Source organism: Ursus arctos, unplaced genomic scaffold, assembly GCF_023065955.2.
Source record: "Ursus arctos isolate Adak ecotype North America unplaced genomic scaffold, UrsArc2.0 scaffold_31, whole genome shotgun sequence".
NCBI lineage: Eukaryota > Metazoa > Chordata > Mammalia > Carnivora > Ursidae > Ursus > Ursus arctos.
Window position 1 is genome coordinate 28,895,239 of NW_026622997.1, and position 14,930 is coordinate 28,910,168.

Genomic DNA, 14,930 nt, shown 5'->3' on the forward strand with positions numbered 1-14,930 from the left:
TTATGGGTAGATAAATTTATCCATAGTTATGGATTGAATAAAAATATGAAATATACACATATATGAGTTCTAGAGAATTGTATAAATTAAATTATAATTTGTGTATACATAGTCAATTTTTTAAAAGATTGAGAAATATGTTTGGGAATAGATATACACTTTAAGGATGTCTGATCAGAAATTTTATAAAGACTTTTTAAAGGTTTTATTAATTAATTTATTTGAGAGAGAGAGCATGAGCAGGGTAAGGAGCGGGGGGGGGGGGGGTGGAGTGGAAAGGATCTCAGGCAAACTCCATGTTGAGTGTGGAGCCCCATATGGGACTCGATCCCACCGCCCTGAGATCATGACCTGAGCCAAAACCAGGAGTCAGACACCCAAATAACTGAGCCACCTAGGTGCCCCCAGAAATTTTATATTATAAACACATTCTGGTTTGTGTGCTGGTCCAAGTTAATAAAACATTCTGCTCGACTATTAAAATCATCAATTGCTCTATGTATAGATGTAGAAAGATCTCCAATATGCTTTGTTAAGTGAAAAAAAGCAAAGTGCAGAACAGTTATATGTAATATGCTATGTTTCGTATGAGAGACAGTGAGGGTGGGGAGGAAATAAGAAAGGTGTATTTGCTTATATTTGCAAAAAGAAGCCCTACTAGAACAGACAAGAAAACAATAAAAATGAGAAAGAAGTTGAGGGAAGGACAGAAAGAAGACTACGTGTACTTTAATATTCCTCTATGTGTACTTTGAATCACATAATTCCACTACCTAATCAAAAAATAAGAGAAATTTTGGGGATGCCTCGGTGGCTCATTCAGTTAAGTGTCTGCCTTCAGCTCGGGTCATGATGTCAGGGTCCTGGGATCAAATCCTGCATGGGGCTGCTTGCTCAGCAGGGAGCCGGCTTCTTCCTTTGCCTGCTGTTCCCCCCACTTGTGCTCTCTCTCTCTGACAAATAAATTAAATCTTTTAAAAAAAGAAAAGAAAAGAATTTTAAAATATTATTTTAATTTGAGAATAAATAAATCGAACCATATCATCTTGGCACCATAATCACAGAAAGAAAGGATTCCGAAGACTACAACCCTAAAGGGGATGTACTCTAAGGACAAAAAAACTCCAGCTATAATTTTATTTTAATTTATTTATTTATTTATTTATTTATTTATTTATTTATTTATTAAAAGATTTTATTTATTTATGTGACAGAGAGACAGCCAGCGAGAGAGGGAACACAGCAGGGGAGAGGGAGAGGAAGAAGCAGGCTCTCAGCCGAGGAGCCCGATATGGGGCTCGATCCTGGAACGCCAGGATCACGCCCTGAGCCGAAGGCAGACGCTTAACGACTGCACTACCCAGGCGCCCCTATTTTATTTTTTAAAAAGATTTAATTTATTTGACAGAGAGACAGCGAGAGAGGGAACACAAGCAGAGGGAGAGGGAGAAGCAGGCTTCCCGCTGAACAGGGAGCCTGACTCGAGGCTCAGTCCCAGGACTCTGGGATCATGACCTGAGTCGAAGGCAGATGCTTAATGACTGAGCCACCCAGGTGCCCCTCCAGCTATAATTTTAAACTTTTATTTTTGTTTATTTATTTTTAAAGGTTGTAATTTTTTTTTTAAGTAGTCTCCATGCCCAATGCGGGGCTTGAACCCACCAACCCTGAGATGAAGTCATGTGCTCTACCGACTGAGCCAGCCAGGCACCCCCTACAGTTTAAACTTTAAGTCCTTAAATATTAAACTCTCTTAAATTTTAAACTTCTTTCAGAAGTTCTATTGTTTGTGGTATCAGTAATGGAATTTTGAAAATATGTTTTTTTCTTATAAATAGGTTAAAGGACATAAGTAATTATATTAATAATGTAAATAAGTTTTAGTATAAAAGAAAAGATATTGTATCACCAAAGAAACTAAGTGAAAACGTAATAATGTGAAAAATGAAAAATCAGAATGAACTCATGAGTTTTCAAATATGTGTTTTTCTGTTTCTGTCCATGGAAACGGATTAGAAGCAATGAGCAACCCTAGTGCCTTTGTTGTGATCTCTAATACCATTCCCCATTAAAGCAAAGCATGGCCTTGTACAGCACAGGGAATATAATAAATAATATTGTAGCAACTTTGTATGGTGACAGATGGTAATAGACTTATTGTGGTGACCATTTCGTAATGTATATAAATATTGAATCACTTTGTTGTACACTTAAAATGGATACAATATTCTATGTCAACTATTCTTCAACTTAAAAATTTTTTAAAGGGTAACAATGGAAAACAAAAGAAACAAACAAAAAACAAAGCATGGTTTATTTAAGAAACTGCTGGGTCCAGGTTTAAAGCCAACATTTTTCAAGGTGTGCCTGGGATATGTTTTTATGTTAAAAACAAGAAAGTGGGGCACCTGGGTGGCTCAGTCATTAAGCGTCTGCCTTCAGCTCAGGGCGTGATTCCGGGGTCCTGGGATCGAGCCCCGCATTGGGCTCCCTGCTGGGAGCCTGCTTCTTCCTCTCCCACTCCCCCTGCTTGTGTTCCCCCTCTCGCTAGCTGTCTGTCAAGTAAATAAATAAAATCTTAAAAAAAAAAAAAACCAACCCAAGAAAGCTATAGAAGTGGGGTGCCTGGGTGGCTCAGTCAGTCGAGTGTCCAACTCTTGATCTCAGCTCAGGTCTTGTTACCCAGGTTGTGAGTTCAAGTCCCACGTTGGGCTCCACACTGGGCATGGAGCCCACTTAAAAAAAAAAAAAAGCAAGCAAGAAAGAAAGCAAGCTGTAGAAGAAAATGTCATAACAAAAGGACCCTGAAGCCCATATGAAGGTGCCCCTACTGAACAAAGTTATGACATTCTGAACAACTAAAAGAATGATTGTATTGAACACACTGAATCGATGATAATTCATTATTTTGTGATGCTACCCAAAATGAGAGTACTCAAGGAGTCTAATTTTTACCATTTAAGGCAACTATTAAAACAACGGAGATTACTTTCTAGTTTCAAGAGGGAAAGTATTAACTGTAAATCGGGGGATCATCTGTCACCACCCTAATCTAGGGGTTCAATCTCAGCATCACTAATGGTTAATCATAGGTGTCTTCTAATGGGATGCAGCATTAACTATACAACAATATGATAACTATATGACTTTATTATTCCTAGTACCTTTTATCCGAGTTCAGGCATCCCTCAGGATTTTTAGGAATCCATTCCTAAAAACATGTTGAATAGTGAATTTTTAGGTAGTGGGAGTCTGTAAGTCATTACTTTATTTTATTTTTGTATGTCATTATTTTATTTTATTTAAATTCAATTAATTAACATATAATGTATTATTAGTTTCAGAGGTAGAGTTCAGAATTCATCGTTGTGTATAACACCCAGTGCTCATTACATCCCGTGCCCTCCTTAATGCCCATCACCCAGTTACCCAGTCCCCCAACCCCCTCCTCTCCAGCAACCTTCAGTTTGTTTCCTATGGTTAAGACTCTCCCTTTCTGATTTCGTCTTGTTTTATTTTTCCCTCCCTGTATGTCATTATTTTGAATGAAAAAAATAATAATGTATTTCCAGCATGTCTAAAAACCCCAACCAATTTCCCTCAGTGCTTAAAACACTCTAGAAAAAATATATAACAATTAAGCAGGTTTTTCTGCTTAATGTAAAGCCTTTAAAACACCAGTTACTTAATTGTTTAACACTTAATTAACTCATTAATGAGTTTATTTGTGCAGTAACACAGATACAATGTTGTCCTCTTAACTTCAACAATTGCATATTGTAATGTAAATGAACAGTGAAATGATATGTTAAAGACACATAATGGAGGCAAATAACACTCAGCAACAGTGAAATAAACAAGGCAAGTTTTTAAATGTGGTTACTGAAATTGCAGTGTCTCCTGAGTGAGGTTGGAGATGAGAAGGGAGATAGGAAGGTTGTAGTCACTGTTGGTGTTCAGCGGTGGATGAAGGTGAACCAGAATGAGCTCGAGAAGGAGTGAAACAGTAAATGTCTAGGGTTTATCCATGTCCAGGTCCAAGAAGCTGGTGGGTAATCAGCTTTCCTTGGCAATGAGTCTCACAAGGGAATGGTCATGAATTGTCTTCTGAAAGTATTGACAAAGCATGACAGGAACTAAAAATGGACAAGTATTACATTCCCTTAGATTGTGTTATGCAGCTTCTGATAACCCTAGACTGTGCTGGAAATTGCATTTTTTTTTAAAGATTTTATTTATTTATTTATTTGACAGAGAGAGACAGCCAGCGAGAGAGGGAACACAAGCAGGGGGAGTGGGAGAGGAAAAAGCAGGCTCCCAGCGGAGGAGCTTGATGTGGGGCTCGATCCCAGAACGCCGGGATCACACCCTGAGCCTAAGGCAGACACTTAATGACTGCACCACCCAGGCACCCCGGGAAATTGCATTTTTAAAAAAGATGTTTTTATTTATTTTAGAAGGGAGAGAAAGAGAATGGGGGGGAGGGGCAGAGGGAGAGAGAGAATGCCAAGCAGACGCCCCCCATGAGAACGAGCCTGATGTGGGGCTTGATCTCACAACCCTGAGATCATTGCCCGAGCCAAAATCAAGAGTTGGTTGCTTAACTGACTGACTCACCCAGGTGCCCCGGAAATTGCATTTTTGAATGTGATTTTTCTGCTCTTGTCATGATCATGCTCTCTTATACGCAACAGTGATCATTCTGTCTCCATGATCTAAAATTTCCTTTAGTGGTGCCCGCCTGACTCGGTTGGAAGAACATATGAATCTTAACCTCGGGATTGTGAGTTCAGGTCCCACGTTGGGTGTAGGGATTACTTAAATAAATAAAAACTTTAAAAAACAAATAAAATTTCCTTTAAAGATTTGTTGTCAAGTATTAGTCTGCTACGGCTGCAATTACAAAATACCACTGGCTGTGTGGCTTAAATGACAGCTATTTCTTTTCTCACAGTTCTGGAGACTGGAAGTTCAAGATCGAGATGATGCCAGCAGTTTCGTTTTTCCTGAGGCCTTTCTCCTCTGCCACCATTCTCACTGCTTTCCTCACGTGGTCTTTCTTTGTGCAAGGGCACTTCTGATATCTCTCTTCTGATCAGGACACCAATCATATTGGGTTAAGCCTTCACTCTTATGATCTCATTTAGCCTTAATTATTTCTTTAAAGACCTTATCTCCAAATACAGTTACATTGAACATCCGGGCATCAACCTAAGAAGTTGGGGGTGGGGACACAGTTCAGTCCGTAACACTGCTCTTCCTCCAGCTTAGTTCCCTCCAGCATTATTCCCTCCAGCGGAATGTGTTCCTTGAAGGAGCATGGTAAAGCTCTCCACAATGAACAACACTTCAATCATTTGTCTTTATTTTCTCTCACATGGGAAATAAGGTATTCACAGGAAATGGAAGCACATGCATGGCCATGCATATATCTCTTTATGCTTTCACCTCTTAATACACTTTATCACTTCCAAAATACATGTTTCTCTAGTCCCTTTTTTTAAAACTTAAATTTTTTAAGACTTTATTTTTAAGTAATCTCTACATCCAGCATGGGGCTCAAACTCATGACCCTGAGATAAAGAGTCCCATGCTCTACTGACTGAGCCAGCCAGGCGCCCCTCTCTAGTCTCTTAAGTTCACCTGCTTTCTTCAGTTTCTCCACTCGAGTCAATTTCATTTTCTAACGGGGGGGAGTGGATATAGAAAATGCATAACATCAGACTGTCCCTCCTTGCCCCAATGCCACACTGTCTTAAAGATTACTGTATCTTCACAGTGTCTTGATATCTATTAGTGTAGGATCTCCGACTTTGTTCTTCTACTTCAAGATTATATTTGCTATCCTTTGCAATTCCATGTACATTTTAGGGTCCATTTGACATTTTTCACAAAATACCCGCTGGGGTTTTGCCTGTGATTACATTGAATCTATTGATCAACTTAGGAAGAACTGATATCTTTATTGAAACTTCCAATCTATGAATATTATATAACCTTACATTTATTCAGTCTTTACTGATCTCCATAATAATTTTCATCGTAAAATACACACAATAAAGATGGTGGCTTTGGCAGCGAGGGGCACTAGGGCTCTGCGACAAGGACTAGACCCCTGCGGCTTTTGTCAGAAAAAGTCCTTGGCCTTGAGTGAACTGAGAGAACACTTTGCACAGTTTGGCCATGTATAAAAGTGCACTGTACCTTTTGACAAAGAGACTGGATTTCACAGAGGTATGGACTGGACTCAGTTTTCTTCAGAACTTAAGAATGCACTACAACAAGACAATTGTATTATTGATGGAGCAAAGCTCCACATTCAAGCTCAAAGACCGAAAGTTTTACAAGGGGATCAAATATCTGATGAAAGATTTTTGAGACTATTACTACCGATTAAATAGACAAAATTGAGAAACATACACATAATACTTAGCATTTTAACTATTGTAAAGTAACGCAGTAGTATGAAGTACGTCCAAGATGCAGGGAAACCATCACCACTATCAAGTTCCAGGATGTTTTTAAAATTGTTTTTGAAAAATTTTTATTTAAATTTAATTAGCCAACATATAGTACATCATTAGTTTCAGATGTAAAGTTCAGTAATTCATCAGTTGCGTATAACACCCAATGCTCGTCACATCACGTGCCGTGTTTAATTCCTGTCACCCAGTTACCACATCCCCCCACCCACCTCCCCTCCAGCAACCCTCAGCTTGTTTCCTGTAATTAAGAGTCTCTCATGGTTTGTCTCCCTCTCTGATTTCTTCCCCTTTAGTTCCAGAACTTTTTCATTACCCCAAGCAAAAACCCTGTACCCATTAAGCAGTTACTCTCCATTCTTCTCTCCACACAGCTGATCTGCTTTCTGTCTATGGATTTATCTAGTCTAAATATTTCATGTAAATGGAATCATGCAATATATAGCTTTTTGTGTCTGGCTTCTTTCCCTTAGGATGTTTTCAAGGGTCATCCATGTTGTAGAATGTATTGATATTTCATACATTTTTATGTCTGAATATTTCATTGTATGACTGTATTATATTTTGTATGTCCATTCATCCATTGATGAACATTTGGGTGGCTTCCCCCTTTCGGCTATTGTGAATAATGATACTAGGAACACTGGTGAACAAAAATCTGTTTGAATCCTGGTTTTCAGTTCTTTTGACTGTGTACCCAGAAGTGGAATTGCTGGATCCTATGGTAATTCTATGTTTAACTTCTTGAGGAACTGCTCTTCTGTTTCCACAACAGCAGCACCATTTTACATTTCCACCAGCACTTTGCCCATTTTTAAGTTGAGTTGTTTATCTTTTGATTGTTGAGTTGTAAGAGTTCTTTACATATTCTGGATAGTAGACCCTTTATGTATATATTTGGCAAATATTTTCTCCCATTCTATGATATATATATACATATATATATATTTTTTTTTTTTTAAGATTTTATTTATTCATGAGAGACAGAGAGAGAGGCAGAGTCAGAGGGAGAAGCAGGGACCCCGATGCAGGACTTCATCCCAGGACCCTGGGATCATGACCCGAGCTGAAGGCAGACACTTAACTGACTAAGCCACCCAGGTGCCCCTGATATATATATTTTTTGCAAGTATTTTTTCCCATTCTATGGGTTGTCTTTTCACTCTCTTGATAGTGTCCTTTGATGCACAAAAGTTTTAAATTTTGATGAAGTCCAGTTTATCTATTTTTTGTCTTTTGTTGCTTGTGCCTTCAGTATCGTATTTCAGAAACCATTGCTAAATGCACAGTTATGAAGACTTCTCCCTGAGTTTTCTAAGAGTTTTATAGTTTTAGGTCTTTGATCTGTTTTGAGTTAATGTTTGTGTACTGTATAGGGTAAGGTTCCAGATTCAGTACTCTGCATGTAGGTTGTCTAATGTCCTTTCATTTCAGCCTGAAGAGGTCCCTTTAGCATTTCTAACAGAGCAGATCTACTAGCAAAGAACTCCATCAACTTTTATCTGGGAATGTCTTAATTCCTTCCATAGTCTTGAAGGATTCATTTTGCTGAATGTAAAATTCATGGGTGACAGGTTGTTTTTTTTCCCCTGCTCTTTAATTATGTCATTGCACTGCCTCTGGCCTCCATGGTTTCTGATTAAAAATCAGCTATTAATAGTTATTGATTATCCCTTGCACATTATGATTTGCTTCTCTCTTGCTGCTTTCAAGATGCTTTATCTTTGCTTTCAGCAATTTGATTGTGTCTCAATGTGGATCTCTTTGAGTTTATCCTACTTGAAGTTTGTTGAGCCTCTTGGATGTGTAGTATCATGTCTTTTTCAAATTTGAGGGGTCAGCCATTAATTCTTCGAATATTCTTTCTGCCCCTTTCTCTCCTCTACTTCTTGGGACTCCTATTATGCGTCTGTTAGTAAGCTTGATGGTGTCTCACAGGTCTCTTAGGCTCTGTTCATTTTCCTCATATTTTTTCTTCTGCCCTCAGACTGGATAATTTCATTTCACCTATTCTTGATTCTTTTCTCTGCTCAAATCAGCTGTTGAAATCTCTAGTGGATTTTTCATTTCAGTTATTGTACATTTCAGCTCTGGAATTCCTATTTGCTTCCTTTTATCATTTCTATCTCTTTATTGACGTCCACCTTTTCTACCCCTGTGAGTGAGCCATACTTTCTTGTTTCTTTGCATGCTTCATAATTTTTTGTTGAAAACTGGACATCTTGAATATTATGGAAAAAAGGAAAAGAAAAGGAAAGGAAATTACTCTCTAGGTCTCTCCAGATAGGCTCTGGGTTGCAATAACTCCTTCAGTACTTAACTAGGCCATTTACATCTCTTTCTTGGCCTTCACTTCCTACCTGCACTGAGGCTAAGGACCAGCCAGAGATGAATGCTTATGCTCTTCTCAGGTCTTTTCCGAGCATACATTCTGCCCTGGACATGTGTGTGGATTTCGAGCTTCCCCAGTACACATGAGAGCATTTCAAGACCCCTGGTCTCCCCCAAATCTCCCTGGCTTTTCCTCCCAGGTTTTTATTGTGTCTATTGTTTGCTCCAACAGCTATATTTGCCCCAGGGGGCAGCAGCTTATTCATTTGTCTTTCAATATCTTCAAAGAATGTTCTCTGCATAAGCTACTCTGCCCTCATAGAATTTTGAAATAGGGAAACAAAGGTAAGACGCTTATGTCAGTCCTTCAGGAAAACTCTAGTCAGGCCAAAACAGACTAACATAATTCCTTGGGAACAAAGTCCATTCTGTTCCCTCTGGAACCAGGTATACACACTGGGAATACAATATGCCATCTTTGAGACTGGCACCATGCCAGGGAGAGAGTGGGCAAGACTAAATGAAAACACCCCAAAATTCTCTTGCCTTGTTACAGTGGCTTTTTTCCTGGTTAAGCATTCACTTGGTTGCTGTAAGCCTTTCACTACCTTCCAGAGTTCTATAAGGTTGATTCTGACAGGGTTTTTTGGTGTTTCTGGGGGAGAGCTTGCTTTCCCCGGAGGTTCCCACTCCATTTTTACTTGTGTCACTCTCAAAGATGTTTTGAACTTTTAATTTTAGCAATCTTGTACATCTCTTGTCAGATATTTTTCTGGGTATTTTATGTAATTATAAATGTTTTTTTTTTTTTTAATCTTATTTTCGGGGCACCTGAGTGGCTCAGTTGGTTAAGTGTCTGACTCTTGGTTTGGGCTCAGGTCATGATCTCAGAGTCCTGAGATGGAGCCCCAGGTCAGACTCCGTACACAGGGAAGAGTCTGCTGGAGATTTTCTCCTTCTCCCTCTGAACCTCCCTCTGCTCATGCTTTTTCTCTCTCTTTTTCTCTAAAATAATAAATAAATACATCTGTAAAAAATATATCTCATTTTCTGATTGGATATTACTAGTATATAAAAGTTCAATGTATTTTTAAATATTCAGGGATCATACTGAATTTACCTATTAATTCTAATAGTTTCTGTATGGATTCTTTTGGATTTCCTATGTCATCTGTGAATGACAGGGTTTTCTTTTTTCCAACCCTTTAATTTATTTTTTCTTGCCTTATTATGAAGGTTAGAACCTCTAATACAATGTTACATTGATGTGGTGATGGTGAGCATTCTAGTTTCAAATCTGATCCTATGGGGAAAACTTTCAGTATCTCACTATTGACTATGATGTTTGCTGAAAAAAAATTTTAGACCCTCATTTTAGGTTCTTCTAAGTGCCATTGATATACTGAATGAAGAAAATGACAGGCTCAAGCTAACTAACCACAAACTCAGGAAGGGTGTGAGAGCCAGAATGTCACTATGACAGTATTGTAAAAGACATGCATATCCTGCAGCTAGAGGGAGGATTGAGCTGAGAACCAAGCACAGGACTTGACTGCAACAATAGCAGAATTATAGAGAAGGCTTAATTCACAACCCTATTAAGACTCCTATATCAGGGGCACCTGAGTGTCTCAGCTGGTCAAGAGTCCAACTCTTGATTTTAGCTCAGGTCATGATCTTAGGGTTGTGAGATCGAGCCCTGCATCAAACCCTCCTCTGACCTCCACACTGGGCATGGAACATGCTTGAGATTCTCTCTCTCCTTCTCCTTCTGCCCTCCCCTCCTGCTCACATGTTCTCTCTCTCTCTCAAGAAGAAGAAGAGGAGGAGAAAGAAAAGGAGACTCCTACCTCAAAATCAGTGCCCTGATAAGAAAAGAAAGACATTCTTGTACCTGAAATGAGGATATTGTATGGACAAACTCAAGCCCCAGGTTCCCCTGAACTTGCTAGGCCTAAAGAAATGTCTCATTTCCCTTTTTTGGAGGATAACAGCTTCCACTTATTTAGAAACATGAAACATGTGGAGCCAAATGCCTTGTAAGATGATAGCTGCTATCCTCAAGATTTGCCCCCAACCTCCCATGGTTTCTAGGCCAATAATTTGGATTATTTTTCATCATGGCCCAACTGAGGAAATACTGATTCCACTTTGGGAGAAAAGAAATTATTCATGGATCTGGATCTGTCTAATATGTACCAGTAGTGACTGGGAAAATACGGGATATTGAAGATGTTGGATGAAGGGGACTGGAATTTAAGACTGGATAGGGAAGAGTATATTAATATAAGGACGCTCTCTGGTGACTTAAGATTTAACGTCCTGGAAAAGACACCTAGAACTGATCCTAATACATCACTGAGGAAGCTCTTTGATACTTGGAAAAACAATACCCCAAAGTAAAGAGAGATGGAGATGCTGGAACTGCCTTGGAAATTTTAGTGTAAACATGCTAGAATGTATTTATCTTAAGATAAAAGATCCAATCAGTTGGCTGTGTTCCCTGGAAGGCCCAAAGGACAGTCCCCTCAATAAAGGAATAAGAAATGTGCTAGAGATGACAATATCATTAGTAGATGTTCTTTGAATACTAAGTTTCATCATTAAGGAGGTTGATAGGAAACCAGAGTCCCTACTGTCAATGAGGGTGATAGGATTTTGAGAGTAGAGGCCCCGACTTAATTATTAAAGGCAAGGTGCATATAATTACCATATTAGGCAGCAAAGACAGAATGGCATCCAGAGGGAAGAAACCCATGAAGATTTGTGGCAATGGCTAATAGGCCATGGTATTACAAGATAGATAGAAAGCCAGTTAAGATATTACTCAACCTATATAACCAAAAAATGATCAAAAGTAGATGAGCCAAAGGCTGATGTTTTCAAAAATCATGATCCCCACCCCCCCAACTCAATTGCTAGGCTTCAGCCAATTCTCAGACCCAGAGAAGATTAAATTATCCTGAAGAAGGACTCTGTGACAACACCATAGCAATTCCTCTTATCCTAAAGGGACCTATTGCAATTTACTAAGGAAACTGTACACAGGAAAAAAGAAAAACAGCAAGATCTTTCGAGAGGTGTGGGTTTCATAGTCTGAGGTGACACTGTGTCAGATACCCAAGGTGCATCATCACCCCCCTGTTAATGAGGTATGGAGCCTAGGTGATAAATGGAGTCCTGGCCCAAGTTTTTCTCATAGTGGGTCTGTGGTTCCATCCTCTGGTAATATCTCTAATTCCTAAAAGCATGGTAAGAATGGATATATTTAGATTCTGGTAGAGCCCTCACAGTGATTCCCTGACCAATGGAGTAAGAGCCATAATGGTAGGAAAAGACAAGTAAAATCCACTAAACTGTCTCTCCACCTCCAGCCAAGCCAAGATAAGTTAGAAGTAGTTTTGCATTCTACATGGAGTAGCATAGATTAGTATCATCCTCAGATACTTAAAGAATTCAGTTATTTTATACACACACACACGTGTGTGTGTGTATGTGCAGTTGTATATATTTCCATTATTTATATATTTTTCCATATATTTCCATATTATATATATATAAAATAAGGCCACTTATTTCACCACTGTGATGTCTGTGAAAACTAGATTGATCATGGTGAATGGTAGTGGACTATGTGCTAGTCCAACATAGCCTCTGGATCTTGTATATGGGTTTTGATTTGGTAATTGTATTCTTTTCTTTTTTTAATTAAAAAAAGTTTTTAAGGATTTTATTTATTTGTGAGAGAGAGGGAGCGAGCACAAGCAGGGGTAGTGGCAGAGGGAGAGGGAGAAGCAAGTTCTCTGCTGAGCAAGGAGCCCGATGTGGGACTCAGTCCCAGGACTCTGGGATCATGACCTGAGCTGAAGGCAGATGTTTAACTGACTTAGCCACCCAGGCGTCCCATAATTTTTTTAAAAAATTTAAAAAATATTTTTATTTATTTATTTGAAAGAAAGAGAGTGAGCACAAGTGGGGGTTGGGGGAAGGGGCAATGGAAGAGGGAGAAGCAGGCTTTCTGCTGAGCAGGGAGCCTGACATGGGGCTTGATCCCAGGACCCCGGGATCATGACCTAAGCCAAAGGCAGATGCTTAGCTGACTGAGCCACCCAGGTGCCCCCATATTCTTTTCTGTATCAGGAAGGAGGATCAGAAACAATTCACATTCACATGCAATAGATCACATTGCACAGTCACGGTCTTTCCCAGAGCTACTCTCTTGCTCCCTCTCTTGCTCTCTTGTCCCAGCATAGGCTAACATGACCTTGATCATCTGGACATTTCCTAGAATATTGTACTGATCCAGTATATTGGAAACACCTTGGACCAGGAAATAAGAAGTAATAAGTACTCTGGATACCCCCATAAGATGCAGGTATGCCAGGAGGTAGAAGATAAGCCATACATAGATTCAGGGATATCTCAAAGGTGTCCAAGTGCCTCTCTAAGGTAAAGGGCAACTTACTGCACCTATGTCTTCTGCTACCAGAAAGATGCACAGTGATCGTTGGTCTTTTTGGATTTTGAACACAGCAACATCTATTTGCTGTAAATTTTTTTCCCTTTCTCTTTGGTTTTCAGCAGTTTTACTATGATGTGTTTAAGTGTGTGTGTGTGTGTGTGTGTGTGTGCTTCTTGAATCTGTAGTTTGATGTTTATTATTAATGATGGGAAAAGTTTTCAGCCATGATTCTGTAAAATATGCCTTCTGCCACATTCTCTATCTTTTCCTCTTTTAGAATTCCAGCTACACATATGTTACACTTTTTACCATTTCTTACATTTATTTTATGCTCTTTTTGGTATTTTTCATCTTTTTGTCTATCTGTTTCAGTCTGATATTTTCTATTAACCCATTTTTTCTGATAACTAATCTCTCTTCAGCTGTGTCCATTTTCCTGTCAAATCTGTTGTTATTTCACTTACTGTATTTTTACAGTCTAGATTTTTACATTCTACATTTTACATTCCCACTTTATTTATTTTTATAGATTCTAATTCTCCTGAAAACTCTCCATTGTGTCATGTTTTTTTCTTGAACATAGATCAGCTATTTTTTCTTTCTTTCTTTCTTTCTTTCTTTCTTTCTTTCTTTCTTTCTTTCTTTCTTTCTTCTTTTTTTTTTTTAAGATTTTATTTATTTATTTGACAGAGAGAGACAGCCAGCGAGAGAGGGAACACAAGCAGGGGGAGTGGGAGAGGGAGAAGCAGGCTCCCAGCGGAGGAGTCTGATGTGGGGCTCGATCCCAGAACGCTGGGATCACGCCCTGAGCCGAAGGCAGACGCTTAACCACGAGCCACCCAGGCGCCCCATAAATCAGCTATTTTAAAATCTTCATCTGAAATCCGAATATCTGGATCACCTAAGAATCTGTTCCTATTGACTTTTTTTCTTGGCCCCATTTCTTGGTATGCCTGGTACTTTTTTTTTTTTTTAAGATTTTATTTATTTAGAGACAGAGTGCGAGCAGGGGGAGGGGCTGAGGGAGAGGGAGAGAAAGAATCCCAAGCCGATTGTGAGCCCCGTACAGAGCCCATTGTGGGGCTTGAGCCCATGACCCCAAGATCATGGCCCTAGCCAAAACCGAGTAGGCCGCTCAACCAACTGAGCCATCCAAGTGCCCCACGCGTGGTATGTTTTTATTCAGTGCTGAACATTTTGTATGAAAAATCGTAGAGACGCTGGATGAGGTTATCTTTCTGCAGAGAAAACTTATTTTACTTTAAGATTTTGTTTATTTATTTGACAGAGAGAGAGCACAAGCAGGGGAAGTGGCAGGCAGAGGGAGAGGGAGAAGCAGGCTTCCCGCAGAGCAGGGAGCCCCATGCGGGCCTCAATCCCAGGACCCCAGGATCATGACCTGAGCTGAACGCAGAGGCTTGACTGACTGAACCACCCAGGTGCCCCTGGAGAAGACTTACTTTAGCTTCTCTAGGCAGGAAGTTAGAGGTATGACAGATTAATTCGATCAGGAATTGAGCTACTCTGTGGCTGGTGTGCTCTGTAGGCTTTATCTATTTCTGATCTCTGGTTTTCCATTACTTCTAGGATTTAGACCTTATTTAACTGACAACCTGGGGTTTATAAGGAACTCTCCTCCTTAATTGGCCTGAACT

At 39.5% G+C, this 14,930-nt stretch overlaps 1 pseudogene; it reads left to right on the forward strand.

Annotated features, from left to right (window-relative positions):
• Positions 1-6,062: 6,062 nt before the first annotated feature.
• On the forward strand, positions 6,063-6,406 carry LOC113243686 (SRA stem-loop-interacting RNA-binding protein, mitochondrial-like; annotated as a pseudogene).
• Positions 6,407-14,930: the final 8,524 nt, after the last annotated feature.